General features: G+C 41.6%; 1 long non-coding RNA gene across 1 annotated transcript; it reads right to left on the minus strand.

Moving 5' to 3' along the window:
- Window positions 1–8,043: 8,043 nt before the first annotated feature.
- Window positions 8,044–21,900, minus strand: LOC118502033. The gene is made up of 3 exons (XR_004904711.1): window positions 21,448–21,900; window positions 21,205–21,327; window positions 8,044–9,572 (listed from the first exon to the last, which is right to left on the minus strand). It is a non-coding gene; the product is annotated as an uncharacterized LOC118502033 (long non-coding RNA).
- Between the last annotated feature and the right edge of the window lie 472 nt (window positions 21,901–22,372).

The following is a 22,372-nucleotide window of genomic DNA, read 5'->3' on the forward strand; positions in this document are numbered from 1 at the left end:
AAATTTGGTGACTTGCTGAAGGTCACCCAGCTACTCAATGGAGAGGCTGAGCAGGGCAGGGGGCAGCCCCAGGGTCAGCAGCCCAAAGTGTGGGTCACTGGGTCCCCTGCTGGCCATTCCCTACATGAGCATGAGACTTGCAGTCAGCCGGCACAGGCTCACTGCTGGAGGGTCCCTGAGAGGTCCCTCAGTGCAACCTCCTATTTCAAGAGAAGTAACATGAGGTTTGGAGAGGAAGGGGAGTGACTTCCTCAGAATCATGCAGCTACTCCAGGGCTGGCCCTGGACTGCAAGCCAGATGACTTGACTTTCAGTTCAGTTTTTTACTACAAAGAACGATTCATACATAAACTTCAGAAGCAGATCTCTTGCCCCAGGAGACCTTGAGGACTGGGGTGACGCTATGTCATAGACTTCTGAGGGTGTGAGGGTCACACCTGCCTGTGGAACCATCTATGACGTGCAACCCCTGGTGAGAAGCAGTGCAAGGAGGACTCCCCACTCTCACTGCCAAGCCCAGGGAATGGACCCATCTCTGGGAGGGGCTGGGCCCATGGGGTCCATGAAGCACAGTGGGCAACTCTCGCCCCTTTCTTCTCACTTCCTTTTCTCCCTCGATCTCTGGCTGCACCCTCAGCTTCCCTCAAGCCAGAGATGACCATAAACTACAGATCCCATCCTATACCCCAATGGGTTTGACATCCCCTCAATATTTGGACTTACATTTGCCTGTGAGGAATCTTTTGGGATTAATGGCATGGTCATTTCTTGGCTGTGGTGGTGATTTCATGGACGTATAAGTATGCCAAATCAAGTTGTATGCTTGAATATATTTGCAGTTTATTACATATCAATAAACCTATTTTTAAAAACAATTAACTGTAAACTGTTATGACTATATAGTATAAACTGTAAAAACTGCATAAATAATTGAAATGTTTATAAATAAAAAGCTAATAAAGGATGAAAATGCAATTCCATAAAATATTTAATCAATATTAAAGTGTGCAGGGAAGAAGGAAATGGTAAAATAACAGACTGGATGAACATCAATAATAGATTTTAACCATATCAGTTATTATATTATCTGTAAATCCACTAGGCATTACAGTTCACAGTTAGAAAAGGTTAGAAAAATGAGAAAGCAAGACCAAACTATATACTGTCTATTAAAGTTGCAATTTAAAAGCAAGACAGAGATAGATTGAAAATAAATGGAAAGAAAAAGATATAACATTCAAATAGTACGGGTAAAAATATCTGCTGTACCTATCTTTATAGCAGATAAAGTTGGTTTTAAGGAATATTGCCAGAGATAAAGAGGGACCCTTCGTGGTGGTAAAAAGGTTAAATCATTGCTCATAATCATAAATGTGTATGTGTCTAGTAGTAGAGCTGAAATATACATAAACAAAGACTAAGAGAATGAAGTGGAGATTATACACCCCTTCCTAACCAATTGACTGATTTAGATGAAAACAACAGTGAAGCCATAACAGATCTGAACACAATCAGCCACCTTGGCTTAATGAACATTCACAGAGCAAACGTGCAGCTTCTAATGAAGACTCATTCTTTTCACGTGAACATGGTACCTTCACCAATTTGGGCCACATTCTGGACTATAAACACATCTAAATACGTCTAAGAGGAATGAAATCATATAAGGTAGATTCTCTCACCTAAGTGAAATTAAAATGTAAATTAATAAAAATATCTAAAAAGATCTCCAAATTTGGTATATTGGGCAACACGTCTCATCCATAGTTGAAAGAATAAATAAAAACTTGAAAAATATTTCAAAATTAATGATAATGAAAATATAACATCAAAATTGTACTGCTAAAGTAGTGCTTAGAATAAGGTGATAGTTTTTAGTGCTTCTATTTAAAAAGCATATAATTCAGCCAAGATGGCCAGGTAGGTAAATATAGTACTTCCATCCTCCCACAACTACATCAAAAACACAACTAAACTACAGAGAAACCATCATTTGGAATGACCTAAAATCTATCTACAGGAAATCCTACAATGAAGGACATAAAGAAGAAGCCACATCAAGACTGGTAGGAGGGGCAGAGACATGGAACAGGATGGTCCCACACTCACATGTGGTGGATAAAAGTTGAGGGGGATATCTTGGCTGTGGAGGTTGCCCCCAAAGAGTGAGGGTCCCAGCTTCAAACCGGGCCACCCAGCCCAGGGTTCCAGAGCCAGGAGAGAAGTTCCCATAACTTCTAGTTGGAACAACCAGCAGAGAAGCTGAATGAGACAGAGGGCTGCTAAAGTCCCTGGCATTCCTTTTTTAAAATTTTATTGTATTTTTTTAATAGTTTAGCTTTACTGTATTGTTTCCCATTACCATTATCCCCCATACCGTCTTCCAACTCCACCTACCTCCCGCAATCACCACACTGTTGGCTGTGTCCGTGAGTTCCTTTCCTTTTTTGCTCAATCCCTCCACCCTCAACCCCACCAACAGCCATCAGCCTGATCCTCTATCTATAAGTCTGTCTCTATTCTGCTTGTCAGTTCAGTGTGTACATTAGATTCCACATATGAGTGAAATCATATGGTACTTGTCTATGTTCATTGCAGTGCTATTTACAATAGACAAGATTTGGAAGTGGCCCAAGTGTCCATCAGTAGATGAGTGGATAAAACAGCTATGGTACATTTACACAATGGAATACTACTCTGCTGTAAAAAAAAGAAGAAACTTTTATCCTTTGCGACAGCATAGATAGACCTGAAGAACATTATGCTAAGTGAAATAAACCTGGCATTGCTCTTAAAAGGCCTGCCAAAGGACTTACTTGGACTCACTCCCTCTGACCTCCAGCTCTGGGGAGAGCAGCTCTAAAGGTACCAGGGATGTATAGGGAGGAACTGGATTGACTGGCATCAGGGTGAGGGCCAGCTTTCTCAGGGCAGCTTTCTCTCAGACAGAAGTACTGGCAGAGGACACTGTTTCTTTTCTGAGCCCTTTCCCCACAGAGCCAACAGGTGGGCACCATATCTGGGTCTCCACCAACTTGGCTATCACTCTTTCCCGCATCCTGGTGATTCCCTGAGACCCTACCACACCAACTTGCAGGCCCACCAAAGCTGTTTCCAGTGGCTTTCCTATACCAATGGCCTGTCTTTACTCATTCTTCAGACTTTTCTAAAATCTCTCAAACAAGCAGCATCTTGCTTTGGTGTGCCCTTTGCCTCTAGCTAAGTGGCCCTAACCCCAGTACTTGAGGCACTAGGCTTTGGTTCACAGCTTGGTCTCTTCTGGAAACTCTAAGCCCAGCACACACAGCAGCCACCTGCAGATCGCTTTGTAGCCCATGCTGGGTGCTCCCAGGCAGAACACAGGTGGCAGCTGACCTTGGTTTGCACTTCCGGGAGGTCCAGAGCAAGTGCACCCAGTGGAAAGCTTCAGACCACATCAAACACCACTCAACCACCTTTACAAGTGACACATTTAAGGGGTGGACTCAGCAGGCAACAGAACCCTGCTCCAGGGTTGGGCCGTTGTACAGTTGGTCCTCCATGGTGGTTACAGCCAGTAACCACCTGCTCCATGGGGTGGGCCATTGTACAGTTGGTCTTCCATGGTGGTTACAGCCAGTCCTCAAAAGCCAATATACCTGAGGGTAAATCTCTCCCATTGAAGTGCCAATGGCAATTAAGGCTCAACTATGGTAAGAAGGTGTACATAGCCCACACAGGGGATGCACCTGGAGTGTTTAGCTCAGGTAAATGGGAAGTCTGTGCCACTGGGACTTACAGGACACCTTCCACATTAGGCCACCTGCCACACCTGAGAGATGCAGAAGCTCTACATAATACACAGAAACAAACATAGAAAGGCTGCCAAAATGAGGAAACCAAGAAACATGCTCCAAATAAAAGAACAGAACAACACTCCAGAAAAAGAACTAAACAAAATGGACAAAATTACAGAACTAAACAAAATTGGCTTGTAGTAGACAAGCAATCTACTGAATGTAGGGTCAAAAACACTGGTTAAAGGATGCTCGATGAACTTAGGGGAAAAGTAATGAACTTAGAGAAACTTTAACAGCATAATAAAGAATATGGAAACCATAAAATAGAGTCAAAATGAAGGCTACACTAACTGAACTGAAAAATAGTTTACAGGGAATAAACAGTAGAATTGATGAAGCTGAGTATCCAAATGGCATCTTGGGAAAAGGATGTAAAAAACATCCGATCAGAACTGCAAAAAGATTAAAAAAAAATAAAAAAATACAAGGATAGTGTAAAGAGCCTCTGGGACAACTTCAATCATATCAACATTGCATCGTGGGAGTGCCAGAAGGAGAAGAGAGGGAGCAAGAAATTGAAAGTCTATTTGAAAAAACAATCATGGAAAACTTTCCCAACCCGGTGAAGGAAACAGATATGCAAAGTCCAGGAATCACGGAAGTGCCAACCAAGATGAATCCAAAGAGGCCCACACCAAGACACATCATAATTAAAATGCCAAAGGTGAAAAAACAGAGAATCTTAAAAGCAGCAAGAGAAAAGCAGTTAGTTACCTAAAAAGGAGCTCCCATAAGACTGTCAGTTGATTTTTCAATGGAAACTTTGCAGGCCACAAGAGACTAGCAAGAAATATTCAAAGTGACGAAAGCAAGGAGCTACAACCCAACTACCCAGCAAAGCTATCAGTTAGAATCTAAGGACATATAAAGAACTTTCTGAACAAGGAAAAAGCTAAAGAAGTTCAAAAAAAAAAAAAAAAAGAAGTTCATCACCACCAAACCAGTATCACGTGACATGTTAAAGGGTCTTCTTTAAGAAGATCAAAAGAAAGGTGAAAAACATGAACAATAAATAGCAATAAACACATATCTATCAATAATTTAACATAAAAATAAACAACAAGCAGAAACAGAAATAAACTCATAGATACAGAGGACATTTTGATGCTTGCTGGATGGGATAAGGGTTGTGGGGATGGGTGAAAAGATGAAGGGATTAAGAAGTACAAAGTGGCAGTTACAGAATAGTCATGGGGGTGTAAAGTATAGCACAGGGACCATGGTCAATGATATTCGAGTAACTATGCATGGTGGCAGATGGGTATGAGATTTATCAGGGTGACCACTTAACAAGTTATAGAATGTCTAATCACTGGGGTGTACACCTGAAACTAATATAACGTATGTCAACTGTAATTGAAAAATTAAAAATGGATCAGGAAAAGATATTTTGTTCATTTTTGTAAATTTTTTTTAACATGGGAGTGTTTTAAAGTAGAAAGTTAAATTTTAAGAAAAGAAATTAAAATAAAAACAGTATGTTGAGCGTAGTTCAACTGCCTGGATTGAAACAAGATAAAATGCAGCCCTCTCTCAGACAAAAGCCTGTCAATCATTTGGCGACAGCTCCACTGCCCTCCTCAATTTTTTTTATGCTGGGCCTTCTCAAAGTTCAGACCATGGCAATTCTCCATATTTCTTTTCTTAACAGCTTTAGTGAGATATAATTCACTTAATTAATAACTGATTATTATTTATATGTCACCCATTTGAGGTGTACATGTCAATTCTTTTTAATACATTCATTTTTAGAACACCATCTTTAATCACTTTTAGAACATTTTTATCACCCCAGCAAGAAAGTCCATACCATCACCAGTAGCTATCCATTTTCCCCAGCTCATCTGTTCTCTTACTAATTTTTTTAGCCCCCCAAATCGGCTGGGACACAGCTAACTCCCTGGACTTAGCTGACACATCATGGACATCTGACCAAAACTGTCAGGTGGTAAGCATTTTTGGTAGAAATCAGAAGTAGTGAGAGTTCTTTTTTTTTTCTTCCAAATTTAGATTGCCAGGAGAAAATATTTGTGCAACTAGTTTCTTAGGCAAATGTGCCAGGTAAGACTTGTTTTGAGTAGCTTTGTTTTCTATTGATTCTATTACTTCCAGAGTTGGCAAATTTTCTCCACCAGCAGGATGGTACATATGCATCAGGCAGCAGCCGAATTTAAGCTTAGGGAATTTTAAACCTTGTTTTGTTCAAGGGGGCAAGTGTGAGATTCCCCGTGTTCTGAAAACACCTGTTGAACCCTGTCTAGGGCTCTGCACCTTTCTTAAGCTAACTGTGACAATGAACTGTTGGACCTGTGATGGCTGCAGGCTTTGCACTCGGAAGATTTTGCTTTCACTTTTGCTTATTGGTTTGAGTCACTTTTAAAATCTTACTGTCACTGCCCAGACGATTGATGTTTCGAATTAGAAAAAGTTCTAAACTGAAATATTTTAGAGAGGCTCATAGTGGTATAATAACTAGTCAGTAATAAGATGAAAGGACAGAAATCTTTTTAAAAAGTCTACTCGGACCCTTCCTATTTATCTTCAGATATTGCAGGTACTGCAAAGGTAAAAAAAGTCAGACATTAGAAGTACAATTGCCCTACACTTAAGAAGAAGGAAAAAACAATTGGATATGAATAAATATAACTAATTGTAAGTCCTTTAAATTTCCTATTTTAGGTCCTAAAATGCTAATACAAACATTAGGTTAATTAACAAGAGAATTGAGGAAAAAAGAGGGAAAAATTAGAGATTTCCCAATAAAGTGGGAATTTTTAAAAGATTACTGAGAATAAAATTATAAAAATTGGTATATTTTGAAGAGATTTTAAAGGATTTTTAAAAATGACTAGAAATTTGGAAAAATTGGAAGTTGGTTTTCAAGTCTGATAGAAATTTTTTTTAAAAAGGCAGCATCTCCTCCTCCCCAGGCCTCTTACTGGGTAAATCAGAAATGTAAACAACAGCCCTGGACTGGTGCTGGGGAAACTGAAGGGGAAAAAATTGGAATAGGGGCACTTTTAAAAACAGGAGCAGCTAAACTGTCTCATGTTCAAACTCTTCCCAACTTCTTAAAAACCATCAGGGGCAAGTAAAAAATCTTGTGACTTATCTATATATATATTAGTAATTCTGTTGCTATTTTTATCTCTTTTTGTGGTATCTGTATGTTTTAAGTATGATGTTTTTCTACCTCTTACTGATGTGGGGGATTTGCTAGACCGCAGAAACTACACTTCTTTAACACAACCCTTTCTTCTTTCTGTTCGCTCACTCTCTTTCTTAATTGTTAAGGCCTTAGGACATCAGAAGGCATCAAACAGCTTCAGGAAACAAATCTTTAGATCTGTTAACCACAGAAAGAGTTTCTGTCCAACTAAAGATATGTCTTGACTTCATCAGCCCCAGGAGGGTGAAAGCGGGTCACACTCTCATGAAACCAGGCAAAACAAACGCCACAGCTGACATTGGGACCAATATGATGATCAATGACTGCCTGCCCATGATGCCAACTCCTTTAGCCACCACAACCGATGATTTTCCCCCATGTAACCCATCCCCTGGAAGCCACCCGGGAGCCAGGTCTTTGCACACTGGCTTACCTGGGACACCAGGCTTGGCACCATTTCCTCGCCTAATAAAGCCTTGTTTTCTTAGCTGTAAACTCCTGTTTTCATTTGATTGGGCTTTGATGTGCACAGGCAAATGGACCCCTTTAGTCTAATAACAGATTTACAACAAGCCACCCTAAGATGTGCTTCAGTGATGTACAGATTACTTTGAGCTAAAGGCTTATGAGAAACTTTTTTTTACAGCCAAAGGTTTTCAGGCTTTATTTGCCAGGTGCCGGAACACTGGATGGCACAGTCTGTCCCACTCCCCAGTTGTTCCTCTGTTTATCTGCATTCGAATGTGGGATTGCCCCATCTGCCAGCCACTTCCTTCCCTACCTGGTCTGCCAGCCGTCACCTTGCCACGCGTCCTCTCTTCCCTGGCTGCCCATCTCTGCCTCTCCTACCACTCCGGACGAATGTTTCTTCTTAACTCGTTGGTTCCAGGCTTCCATACAGTTTGATTTCCTGGTAGTTCTGGTTGTTTTCTGTTTTTAAATTGGCTGTTATGCTTCTTTTGGTTGTGTGAGGAAGCAAAGCATATCTACATAGGCCTCCATCTTGGCCAGTGTAGGGATAATGGAATCAGTCAGACTCCCCTCACCTGGATGTCCAGGGAAACATAACTTACAGTGTCGTATGACCTTGAGTAGGGGCCCACATGCATAGAATGAAGCTCTGTTATATAACTGAAGGTCAGTATTGGCACCTTGCCAGCTTTGTGTGCACTAAGTATATCAGGGAGTTTGGACTTCCTGTGGTGCGACTTGCAGCTTGTGGCACGTATGTATCACCCCACCCCGGAATAAAGGCATGTTAAGTACCCTGACAGCTCAGTGATTTTCTTCTGTCTGCCCAAATATCATGTTGAACTTACCTGGCCTTGAACAGCTACAGGACAATTGGTGTAGTCGGCAGGATTCCTCGCAGTATGGTGTGGAGCCATCAGGACCTCTGGGAGGGGGATTAGAGGGGTGGCCTGCCACCAGTGTGTAGTATTCAGTGGCAGGGCTCCTTGCAGCTTGGGCTCACACCCCCAGGACTGGCCCAATGTTTGTGGGCATACACCAGCATGGTAGAGAGGGCACTGCAGGTGGTAGGGGAGACCCTGGAGAACCTGAGTGCCCTGGTGGCCAAGGAGGGTGGGCAATGGGGTGGGTTGTTTCTTACAGCTTTGCGAGTGTGATGGAGACTGCACTTCAGATGCAGTGAAGTTACTAGAGTTCAAGGGAACAAAGCCCTTGGAGGCGTAGGTTTAGGCCCTGGAAGAAGACCTCCAAAACAGCAGAATCGCAGGGGTCCTCAGCAGAGCCCTGGTGACCCCCTCCCTGATAGTAGTGACAGATTCAGAAGAGGAAGGGGATGGGAACTGGGTTTCCTGCAGGCTTGCCTAGTAGTGATACAGACGATGAAATCCCAGCAGCCCATGGTGCCTGGGGGCATCTGTCTGGCCCGACCCACTTGGTTGAATCACACCATGTTATTGTCCGTATATACAGGACAAACTAATCAATCTGGTAAGGCAATTTTGGCAGTGGCCTGGGGAGCCTTTGTAGCATGGCTCCAGCCTTTGGGATTTAGGGGTAGACATTATTATGTGCACTCATAATGAGATGGAAAAGTTGGCTTGCATCATGGCTCACCCCTCCCTACATCAGAGGCTGCAAAACAGCTATGGAAATGGGAGGGGGCAGGGATCTCATTCTCTGTTGGAATGGGTCATGGCTGCAATTCATACAGTATGAGCAGGTGCAGGGAGACATACCAGACACTGTGAGCAAATGGCAGTCCTACACGGACTTAGTGCAGATCTTACAGGAGTTGGCATGTGCCAGACCATGTTTAATCCCAATACTCAAGGCCCCAATGACAAATGCTTTATGGTAGGAATGATGGATCTGGTGTTACATCCCCTCTTCTTCTTTTACATCAGTTGTGGCTATTTTGGCCTGGTATGCTGGGCACTGTATTAATGATGTCATGATGGTGGTGAGTCTGGGAAAGGTAGAGAATCAGCAGCAACAGAAAGGAGTTCCGGTGGTGTCTGGAGCCCGTTCTGTTCCTCAGGCAAAGAGTGACCCATGCAGGTGACTAGGTCCAGATGTGGATGGTCTTTTGGGGCCTGGAGAAGATAAAAAAAAAACTGATGGAAAGCCAAACACTTACTTATTAAAACTGTGGAAACAGTTGGAGCTGACTAACATTTCCTGTAGCCCCAGAAGAAGGAGGCAAAGGGAAACCCCGGGGACATGACCTGAGAGGCCAGTCCTGTCCTCTGGAAGACCACCAGGCTGTGCCAATCTCCCAAGAAAAGGGAGGAAATATCCTTTGGAAATTTGAATAGGGGGAGGGCCAAGGAACCTGTCTACAGGGGGCAGACAGGGACCGGAGATTGCCATTTGGAATTGGCTATCTACTGGTCCCTACAAATGTCCAGCGGGTCCTGGCTTTAGTGGACACAGGGGCAGAATGTACTCTCCTATATGGAAACACTGAAAAGTTTCTGGGGCCTGTGGCCTCTGTTAATGGTTTGGGGGGGCTCAGTGTAAGGGTGAAGGCTGTGCACTGAGTATTGGGCATTGGCCCCGCCGCTGGTGTGAATACACTGTATTCCCCCATTCTGATATATCCTGGACATTGATGTGCTCCAAGGATTGTTGCTGCAGACCACTGTGGGGAAGTTTCACTTGCAAGTGTGAGTGGTAAAAGCTGTTTTGTGAGGGCATGCTGAGCATCCCCTGTATTCCCTGTAGGGTCATGCTGAGCACCCTCCCATTCAGTTGCCATCCACATAACAGGTGACAGCAGTTAAGCAGTACGGGGTGCCCAGGGGATGTGAGTCCAGCAGGGACCAGCCCACCATGTGGACTGCTGTGACAATTCAACCAGACACAATCTGGTTTGACACTGCAGTCAAAATAGCCAGTGGGCAGAACTTTGGGCTTGTGGTTGCAAATGAAGCACCACCCCTAACTATTTGCACAGATAGTTGGATAGTGTACTAGGAACTAATGTTATGGATTTCTACATGGCATGGAAATAAATGGGTGGTTATGCATAGGCCATTATGGGAGCAGGCCTTGAGGCAAGACCTATGGGAATTAGGCCACCAGAAACAAATCACTATATATCATGTGACCATGCATGCACCCCCTTGCTTTCCCCTGGGAATGATGAGGCTGATACTCTACCAAAGGTGTGATGGCTACACCTCACCTCTTATATGCTGTACAAAAGACCATGTGGTCTACCATAAAAGCTTGGGGGTTACCCGTCACCTTAGCAAAGTTACAGGAAGCTTGTATGACCTGTGTTGTCTGCTCGTGAGGCCATCCCTGGAGGCTTAAACACAATTAGACATAAGTTTGTGAATCTGAAGCTCCAGCAATGGTCTTTTTGGACCAGATTGACCACTAAAGAATCTTAGCTCTTGTTTAAGCATCTGTCTTCTGCAAAGCAATTTTCACATAAATATCAATTTTCTAAAACCTGTGAGAGTTGGCCTATAATTGATGAAACATTAAGGGTTTCTTTTTTATTGCTTTTGTTTCTTGGTGCTTACACACCTCTCCCACTTCCTTCTGAGGTCCTATCCTGAGGCCTCTCCTATTCCTGAGACACAGGTGGTTCCTGCCTTTTCTGTTCCTTCTGTGCAGGACGCTCTGTCTTCAGATGAAGATGTGAGTGAATGGCTTCTTCTTCCCAATCAGGTTTCAGCTCAGGTGTCTCTGCCTCAGGGAACTTGAGCATCCCACCTAAAGTACTAGCCTTATCAGTGTTTGCCATGTTTTTCTCCTTGTTTATTTTTTAAAATATTTTATTGATTATGCTATATAGCTATTCCATTACCCCCTCCCATCCCCCTCCACCCTGCACACCCTCTCCCACCCATATCCCCCTCCTCTAGTTCATGTCCATGTGTCATAAGTTCTTTAGCTTCTACATTTCCCATACTATTATTGCCCTCCCCCTGTCTATTTTCTACCTACCATCTATGCTACTTATTCTCTTGTACCTTTTCCCTCTCTCCTCCTCCCACTCCCCTGTTGCTAATCCTCGATGTGTTTTCCATTTGTGTGGTTTTGTTCCTGTTCTAGTTGTTTGCTTAGTTGGTTTTTGTTTTAGGGGTGGTTGTAATAAATTGTGTGTTTGCTGTCATTTTACTATACCTGTTTTTTATCTTCTTTTTCTTAGATAAGTCCCTTTAACATTTCATAAAATAAGGGCTTGGTGATGATGAACTCCTTAACTTGACCTTATCTGAGAAGCACTTTATCTGCCCTTTCATTCTAAATGAAAGCTTTGCTGGATAGAGCAATCTGGGATGTAGGTCCTTGCCTTTCATGACTTGGAATATTTCTTCGAGCCCCTTCTTGCCTGTAAGGTCTCTTTTGAGAAATCAGCTGACAGTCTGATGGGCACTCCTTTGTAGGTGACTATCTCCTTATCATCATGCTGCTTCTAGGATTCTCTCCTTCATTTTTACCTTGGCTAATGCAATTATGATGTGCCTTGGTGTGTTCCTCCTTGGGTCCAACTTCTTTGGGACTCTCTGAGCTTCCTGGACTTCCTGGAAGTCTATTTCCTTTGCCAGATTGGGAAGTTCTCCTTTATTACTTGTTCAAATAACTTTCTACTTGTTGTTCTTCCTCTTCTCCTTCTGATACCACTATAATTCGGATGTTGGGATGTTTAAAAGATGTCCTGGAGGTTCCTAAGCCACTCCTCATTTTTTTGAATTCTTATTTCTCCATTCTTTTCTGTGTAGTTGTTTCTTTCTTCCTTCTGGTCCACTCCATTGATGTGAGACCCAGCTTCTTCCCATCATATTGGTTCCCTGTGTATTTTTCTTCATTTCACTTATTGTAGCCTTCATTTTTTTCATCTAATTTGCAACCAAAATCAACCAATTCTGTGAGCATCCTGATCACCAGTGTTTTGAACTGTGCATCTGATAGGTTGGCTATCTCTTGGTTGCTTAAAAGGATGGATTCTGGGGCTTTCATTTGTTTCTTTTGTTTGAGCCATCTCTCTCTCTCTCTCCCTTTTTTTGGTCTGGTTGAGCCTGTTACGTATGAGGGGCAGAGCCTACCAGGACGGAGCACCCCAGTTGCTGGGTTGTGACACTGTATGTGGGGACAGGGTCCAAGAGGAAACAATGGCGCTTGTTCCACTCTCTGCCTATTTCAGTCCCTTCTCCCACTTTCCCCAAGCACTCTGGGCTTTTCTGTTGCTAATTCCCATGTGGCTGGGCTTGTGTACATTCCAGGACCTCGTGGGTCTCTCCAGTGAACTCTCCTATGAGGCTGGGAGTCTCTCCCTGCACCTCAACCCCCACAGGTATTTTCAATCAGTACCCCAGGGCTCTATTTCCCAGCCCTGGGATCCTGGGTTGCATGCAGCACCTTGCTTCACAATTGCTGCCCTCGCTGGGTCTGCTGGTTGCCACCCCCTCAGCCAGGGTTTGCCAAGCCTCTGCTTGTGCACCCAGGGTCTGCCCACTTCGGTCTTATTGTGCCAGGTCCCAATGCTCTTTGTGCCTCTCGACCCCTCTGCCTGGCTGCTCAACTCTGCCCCTCTACCAGTCTGGATGAATGTGTCTATTTAACTCCTTGGTCGTCCCAACTTCCATACAGTTCAATTTTCTGTCAGTTCTAGTGGTTATTCTGTTTCTAAATTGTTGTTGTCCCTATCTTGGTTGTGTGAGGAGGCACAGTGTGTCTACCTATGCCTCCATCTTGGCTGGAAGTCCTGTTTGTCATCTTTATGCATTCAAAAAGTCAGCTTGCTAAGTGTGAAATTGTTTTTTGTTTTACATTCCATTCAAATAGCACCTGGCACACAATAGGCATTACAATGATTCATTAGTGGTTATTTTTCACACTTTCCTCCAGTGAAAGGTGCTACTTTTGAAGAGTTTGTTGGAAATAATGCAAAGAAAGCTATTAGATACAAAATACTCATGTATTTATGAATTCATGACCAATTAAATATGAAACATCATATAAAAAGAGGTGTGGATTTATTCCCTCCCCATCCTCCTGCCCTCCTGCCTGGGGCAGCCCAGCTCTGACAGAGCAACAGGGAAGGGGGCAGTGGGTCCCAGACCAGTGAGCTGGTTCTGGTTGCTGGGGTGGATCTGCAGTTCCTCTCTTGTGGGCTTCCTGAACCTGCTGGGGCCACCTGCACTTCTCTCCCCACTGGCCTTTCTGCATCCTTGTCAGTGGGCTAAATGGCTCAGCCCTGCCAGCTCATGGACAACCCATTCCCCACCCCTTGGACTTTAGACACTTTGCACCATGAGGGAGTCCAGCAGGTTACAGGTGCAACCCAGTGAGCAACACTCTGCAGTGGCCTGAGATGCATCAGGGTCAAGACATGACTTTTCCTTTCCTTAGGACAGTTCTGGGTCACACAGAGCTGAAGCAGAGACATAGATAACCCTAAGGTTGACAAAGGAGCAGAGATCCTAAAAGGGTCCTGATAAACATCAAATGTTAGTCTTCGAATTCCTGGGCTAAATTTCACTTTGCATTATGTATTATTTTTGTACATGTTGCTGTATTTGGCTTGCTAACACTCTGTTAAGGATTTTTGTGTCTGCATTCAAGAGAGATACTGATCTATAATTTTCTCTTTCTGTAATGTCTGTATGGCTTAGGGATCAAGGTTCTGATGGCCTTATAAAATAAGCTTAATTTTCTTGAGAATTGTATAATATTGGTATTATTTTTTCCTGAAATGTTTGATAGCATTTACCAATAATACCACCTGGACCTGGACATTATTTGTTATTTGTGTGTATGTATGCGGTGGGAGAAGTGGTTGATAATAAATTTAAATCCTTTAATAGACATGGTGCTATAGAGATTTTATATTTCTTTATGTGTTATTTTGGCAAGGAATTTGTGTCTTTTATCTGAGCTGTCAAATATATTGCCATAAAGTTGTTCACACTATTCCTTTATTATCTTTAAAGGTCATTGATATCCTCTCTTTTATTCTGATTTTGATCATTTGTGTTTCCTTTCTTTTTCTTGATGGATTTTGCTAGGGATTTATAAATTTTATTAACCTTTTCAAATAGCTATGCTTAGGTTTATTTTGTTTTCTATTTCATAGATGACTCCTGTCTCCTTTTCCCCTCCTTCTCCTCCTTCTTCTTTTTCTGAAGTTGATCAGAGACCTTTATTCTTGTACCTATCATTCACTAAGCAAACTACACAAATCATTTTGTGTGTATGTGTGTCTGCTTCAAGCAGCAGCAGCTGCACTCAGGAAGACACAGCAGTGGAAGACCTTGTAGAGAAAAACGAACAAGTAAGGTCTCTGTTTATTCTGGCTAAGGTGAAGTTAGAACAGGAACAGTATATGAGTGTGACTTTCCAAAGACTTTTTTCAAAGCTAAGGTCTGCAGATTCTAGATGAAAGATGCAGGTGAAGGCTCACAAAAGTGCCCAAAGCAACAATCAAACCAAAAATATTTTCCGGTAAAGCAAATTCATTCTTACTGCATTACCCACATCTCTCCTCTGGAGGGTTTTCCTCTTTCCTAGTTGAACACAGCAGGGGCATCTTTTGCTATAGTCTGCACACACAGTTCCGCAGCACAAGCAAGAAGGAAGATGGCTTCCCGTTGCACGAGCACCACGCTGGGGTCTGCCTTAACCAATGCCTTCGTTCCCACCAAAGACAGCCTGGAGAGAGGAGCCCTGAGTGGACTTGTCAGGGCTTGTGGCTGCCTGCAGCTGCGGGGTAGCTGCCTCCCCAGAGCCCCTCCTCCTCGCAGGGCAGTTTGCTTCCAGGTGCTGCCGCCATCCAAGCCCCTAGACATCTTCCTTATTGTTATCTTTCCTTTTCTTATTTGGGGTCTATTTGCTCTTCCCTTTCTAGCTTCTTTTTTTAAGTTTTTCTTTAATTAAAAAAATTTTTTCAATTACAGTTTACATTCAATATTATTTTGTATTAGTTTCAGGTGTATCCCTAGTGGTTAGACAATCATACTTTACCAAATGTTTCCCCTGATATTTCTAGTACCCACCTACCACCATATACAGTTATTACAATATTGTTAACTATATTCTCTATGCTGTACTTTACATCCCCATGACCATTTTGTAACTACCAATCTGTACTTCTCAGTTCCTTCACTTTTTCACCCAGTCCCCCATATTCCCTCCCCTCTAGCAAACATCAGTTTCCTCTATGTCTATGAGTCTGTTTCTGTTTTGTTTATTCATTTATTTTTTGTTTAGATTCCACATATAAGTGAAATTACATAGTACTTGTCTTTCTCTGACTTATTTCACCTAGCATAATACCCTTTGGATCCATCTGAGGCAGGATAGTAAGAAACTAGGAAAATTCCTTGGCAAGAAGAATGGGGAAACTGAAACAGAAAGCTGAGCAAATTACAGCCAGATACGGAAGGTCACTTCCCTGGAGACAACATCTAGGCCTCAGTTGTATTTCAGCTCCAGGCTCAGAAAAGCAGCCAAACCAGGTGGGTGATGCCAGGACCAGATGCAATAACTAACAACCCCCTGCCCTGTCACTGACCAACCAGTGGAGACCTTGACCCTAAAAGGGCACACCTGGAGAATTGACGGATATTCTGCTGAAACCCTCCCATGAGACCTCCCCTAAGATTCCTGCCTGCAAGAGAGAGAGAAAGCCCTCAAGACAAAGGACTCAGTGCATATCTTTCCCTTGCCCCCCTGCTTCCTCCACGGGCATGTATCTCCTAAACTCTAAAAGACCCCACGTTCCCTGATCAGCATGGCTCAGTGGGTTGGGCTTTGTCCTGTAAAGTGAAAGGTTACCCGGTTCCCAGTCAGGACACATCTGGGTTGTGGGCCAGGTCCCTGGAAGGGGGTGTGCGAAACACAATCGATTGATGTTTCTGTCACACATCGATGTTTCTCCTGCGCTCTTTCTCCCTCCCTTATCCTCTCTCTAAAATAAATAAATACATAAAATCTTTATAAATAACTAAACATAAAAGACCCCATGAGACTTGCAACCAGTGGACCAGCAGGCAGCAGTAGCTCATCCTGGGCTTACCCCTGAACCTGCCTCCAAAGGCCCCTTTCCTCTGACATCCCAGCCCCATTCTGACTCACTTCTGGTGCGGTCACTCTTGTTTCTCAGTGAGCCAGAGCAGGCTCACATAGACTAGCTTCTTTCCTACAAGGTTTCTAGAGAGTCAAATCAGCCCTGCCTGGGCTCTCTCCTGCAGCTTCTTCTACTTTAAGCCCTTCCTTTCTTTCCCTATCCTTAGCTTCAAAAAACATACCCGCAAAATCACCTGGACTCAAATTATAAAAGTATAAAAAGTAAAGAAACCACACACTACTGACTAGCTCCAAGCCGGACCCACCCACGGCTAGGTCCCCTGTTCAGTAACACATACATGCTGTTGCAAATGGTAAGATTTTGATCTTTTTTATGGCCAAGTAATACCCTATCATATATTTGTACCACAGCTTTTTAAAAGTTTTTTAAAATTCATCAGTCCAGGATATGTTTATTGATTTTAGAGAGAGAGAAAGAGAGAAACATCGATGTGAGAGAAAATCATCAGTTGGTTCCTGTAGGTGCCTTGACTGGGGGCCAAACGCACAACGTAAGTATGAGCCATGACCAGGGATCAAACCACAGCATTTTAATGTGTGGGATGATGCTTCAACCAACTGAGCCACCCAGCCAGGGCTGTACCACAGCTTTTTTACCCATTTGTCTACTGATGGGCACTTGGGCTGCTTCCATAGCTTGGCTACTATAAATAATGCTGCAATGAACACAGGACTGCATATATGCTTTTGAATTAGTGTTTTGAGTTTCTTTGGATATCTACCTAGAAGTGAAATCACTGGATTATATTAGGCAGTTCCATTTTTAATTTTTTTGAGGAACTCCATGGGGGTTTCCACAGTGGCTGCACCAATCTACATTCCTACCAACAGTGCATGAGGGCTCCCCTTTCTCCTCATTCTTGCCAACACTTATTGTTTTATTGATGACAGCTGTTCTGACAGGTATGAGGTGATATCTCATTATGGTTTTAATTTGCATTTATATTTCTCAGATGATTAGTGATGTTGACCATCTTTTCATGTGCCTGTTAACCATCTGTATATTCTATTTGGAGAAGTGTCTGTTTATTTAGGTCCTTTGCCTAATTTTAAATTGGGTTTGGTTTTTTTTTACATGTAGAGTATTTATAAATTATTTTGGTGCTTTATGAATTTTCTAAATTTTAAATGTAAATCCCTTATACCATATATAATTGGCATTTTTTTCTCCCATTCAGTGGGTTGTTTTTTTGTTTTGTTGGTGGCATCCTTTGCTGTACAAAAACCTTTAATTTGATGTTGTATCATGTGTTAATTTTTTCTTTTCTTTCCCTTGTCTGAGGAGATATATCAGAAAAAACTATTAGTAAAAGAAAAGTCCAAATTTTACTGCCTATGTTTCCTTCTAGGGTTTTTATGGTATCAAGCCTCACATTTAAGACTTTAATCTATTTTGAACTTATTCTTGTATATTCTGTAAGACGGTGGTCTAATTTCATTTTTTGCACATATCTGTCCAATTTTCCCAACACCATTTATTGAATAGGCTATCTTTACCCTATTGTATGCTTTTGCCTCCTTTGTCAAATATTAATTGACCATAAAGGAAGGGATTTATTTCTGGGCTCTCTATTCTGTTCCATTGATCTATGTGTCTGTTTTAATGCCAGTACCATGCTGATTACTATGGTCTCATAGTATAGCTTGATATCAGGTAGTGTGATTCCTCCAAATTTGTTCTTATTTCTCACTATGGCTGTGGCTATTCAGGGTATTTGTGGTTCCATGTGAATTTTTGGATTACTTGCTCTTGTTCTGTGAAATATGCCATTGGTATTTTGAGAGAAATTACATTAAATATATAAAATGCTTTGGGAAGTATGGATTTTTAACTGCTAATTCTTCCTATCCATGATCATGGTTATGCTTCCCTTTATTAGTATCTTCTTCAGTTCTTTCTTCAGTGTCTTACAATTTTTCAAGTACAGGTCTTTTACATCCTTGGTTAAATTTATTTCCAAGTATTTTATTTTTTGAGGCCATTGTAAATGGTATGATTTTCTTAATTTTCTTTCTGATAGTTCATTATTGCTGTATAAACATGCAACTGATCATGAATATTTATTTTGAATCCTGCTACTTTAGTAAATTCATTTATCAGCTCCAGTAGTTTATTTGGTGGAATCTTAGCATTCTCTATATAGAGTATCAAGTCATCTGCAAATAATGACAGTTTTACTTCTTTTTAATTTGGATTCCTTTTATTTATTATTTTCTGATTGCTGTGGCTAGGACTTCCGGTACTAATGTAGACTAACAGTGTTGAAAACAGACATCCCCATCTGGTTCCTGATCTTAAAGGAAACACTTTTAGTTTTTTTTCCTGTTGAGTATGATGCTATCTATACTCAATTATATGGCCTTTATTGTGTTGAGGTATTTTCCATCTATTCCCAGTTTGCTGATAGTTATTATTATAAATGAGTGGGGGGGGAGAAAGAGATCATTTTGTTATTCCATTTATTTATGCATTTATTGGTTGATTCTTGTTATGTGCCCTGACTGGGAATCAAACCTGCAGCCTTGGTACATTGTGATGACACTATAACCAACGGAGATATCCGGCCAGGGCTGCAATTGTGTTTCTTGGCATTTATCCAAGTAATATGGAAATGTCTGTTCACAAAAAAAAAATCTGCACATAGGTGTTTATAGCAGGTTTATTCAGAACTGCCAAAACTTGGAAGCAACCAAGATGTCCCTCAGTAGGTGAAAGGATAAACAAACTGTGGTCCATCCAGAGAACAGAAAATTATTTAGTGATATAAAGAAATAATCTATCAGGCCGTGAAAAAACATGGAAGTCTTAAAAGCATATTACTAAGTGAAAGAAGCCAATCTAAAAACACTGTACACTGTATGATTCCAACTATATGACATTTTGTAAAAGGCAACACTAGGAGATGTAAAAAAATCAGTGATTGTCATGGGTTGGGTGGAGGAAGAAATAAATACGTAGAACACAGAGGAACTTTAGGGCAATGAAAATATTCTGTTTGCTACTGTCTGTATGTCACTATATATTTACCAAAACCTGTAGAATGTACAATACCAAGAGTTAACCCTAATGTAAACTGTGAACTTTGATAGATAATGATATGTCAGTTTAGGGCCATCAACTGTAATAAATGTACCACTCTGGTGGGGGATGTCAGTGGTGGTGCAGGCTGTGCAGGCTGTGCATGCTTGGGAGCAGGGGGTGTATACCTTCCACTCAGTTTTATGTGGACCTAAACGGTACTGTTTTAGAAGAAAACATATATTTCTGTAATTCAATGCTTGAGGAAATGAACTGGGAGTTTTCTGAAATAATTTCCTGCCAAAAAAATGGCTATGACTCCACTATGACTCAGTCTTACTTGGATTAGAGTCAAGATCATAAAGTAACTTCACTTATACAGGATACAGACAAAAACAACAAAAATATCCGAGAGAAAGCTTGACTCACCCTTTAAAAAAAAAGCTTTTATTTCCTTTTAGAGAGATGGGAAGGGAGGGAGAAAAAGAGGGAAAGAAACATCCATTTGTTGCCTCTCACATGCCCCCAACCAGTGACCTGGCCCTGCAACCCAGGCATGTGCCCTGACTGGAATCGAACTGGCGACCTTTCAGTTTGTGGGAAAATGCTCAACCCACTGCACCACACCAATCAAGGCTGAAGCACCCTTTTCCATATTACCCAAAACAATCACTTTGCCACAGGCACCCATCCAACACATGTACCCAAATGGCCTTTTCTGCCTCAAACCAGAAATTGCCAATAACTTCTATCAATTTGGACCACATTAATCCATCAAGAATGAGAAAATTAACCGTAAAGGCATGAGAAATGAGAGAAAGAGAGTGAGACACACGCACATGCACACATACACACACAGAGTGAGAGAGAGGGAAAGAGGAATTTACTGTGCAGCTATTGTGTTCGCTGTTAAGCAGGGTTCTCATATATGTTATGTTACTATTTGAAGTAGGTATTATTATACACTTGTATACCCTTATCTAGAAAAGGATTTGCAGATAAGGAAACTGGCTCAGAGAGATTAAGTAACTTGCCCAACATTACACAGTCACCAATAGCTACAAACAAAATTCACCACACATACTTCATTCTAACATGGCCCACTGTGCCATAGTTAATGCAGATTTTTTTTTACCAATGTCAACACACTGCTTTCCAAACTATCTGCATGAAAGACATCCAGGTATAACATAAAAAATGGTCCTAGTTATCACCACACGTATTGGAATGTTTTTCTGTATTTTGAAAGCTGGTACTTGTGTCTCAGTCTACATCACTAATAGTATGTATATCAGTCCTGTATGGAACAGGTCCAGGTAGGACTCCTCACAATCCTGTGACTTTACTTCATCCTTCATTTCAGTTTTACCTTTTAGATACATCATATATGTAAGTAGTTGCACTATTTATTTTTTGTGTTTTATTTTTTATTTTCAGTTGTCTCCAAGAGACTGTAACTTCACACAGTGCAGTGTCAGCAGCTTGCTTGATTCACGATGTGCCTTCTTCTAAAATGCACACTGCCTGTCTTGGGCTACTCTGGCTGCTCTAACAAAATACCACAGACATGGAGACTGAAACAACAAAAATTTATCTCTTACCCTTCTGGAGGCTAGAATGTCTCAGATCAAGGTGCTGACAGGTTGCTTCTTGGTAAGGATTATTTTCCTGGCTTGTAGGCAGCTGTCTTCTCACTCTGTGCTCACCTGACTTTTCTTCTGTGCCTATGAATGAGGAGAGAAAGCTCTGGGGTCTCCTCTTCTGCTTATAAAAACACTGATTACATTATTGGGTCTTCTGCCATCATGGTCTTATCTAAACCCAAGTATTTGCAAAGACCTCACCTCCTAATAACAACCACATTGTGGGTCAGGACATCAACATGTGAATTTGCAGGTAGGGGATACAATGATTCGTTCTGTAACAGTGCAGGCAAAATAAAAAGGTTTATATATTTATATATAGTATCTATTGACTCTTGTGGAAATACATTTTTGGGTTAAAATAACCAGAATTTATTCTCTCACAGTTCTGGAGGCTCGAAGTCTGCAATCAAGGTGTTGGTAGGGCCATGGTCCCTCTGAAAATTATAAGGGATGATCCCTCCTCACCTCTTTCAGCTTCTGGCAGCCCCAGGTGTTCCTAGGCTTGTGACAGCATCACTCCAAACTTCGCCTCCTTTTCCACTCCCTATATTCTCCCTATATTCTGTGTCTTCATAGAGTGGCTTCTTATGAGGACAGCAGTCAAATTGAATTAGAAGTCCACCCTCCTCCAGCATAAGCTCATCTTTAAAAAATTGTAGCAAAATATATGTAAGTAAAATTTAACATTTTAATCATTTTCAGTGTACATTTAGTGACATTAAGTACATTAACATTGTTGTACAACCAGTGCCATCATCAAACTTTAGAACTCATTTTATCTTCCCATACTGAACATTAAGTTCAGTCATTCATGGACATTTGAGATACTTCCACCTTTTTTGCTTATGTGACTAGAGCTTCTATGGACATGAATATACTGATATTTGTTCAAATCCCTACTTTTAATTCCTTGGGTGTATATCCAGAAGTGAAATTGGTGCATCATGTGATAATTCTATTTTTATAATTTTAGAAACTGCTGCGCCATTTTACATGTCCACCAGAAGTAGTATATAAGGGTTCTAATTTGTCCACATGCTTGTCAATAATTGTTACTCTGGTTTTTTGATAATAGCTATCCTAATGAGTATAAAATGGTATATTTCTTGTGGTTTTGATTTGT

The sequence above is a fragment of the Phyllostomus discolor genome, chromosome 8 (assembly GCF_004126475.2).
Source record: "Phyllostomus discolor isolate MPI-MPIP mPhyDis1 chromosome 8, mPhyDis1.pri.v3, whole genome shotgun sequence".
NCBI classification, from domain to species: domain Eukaryota; kingdom Metazoa; phylum Chordata; class Mammalia; order Chiroptera; family Phyllostomidae; genus Phyllostomus; species Phyllostomus discolor.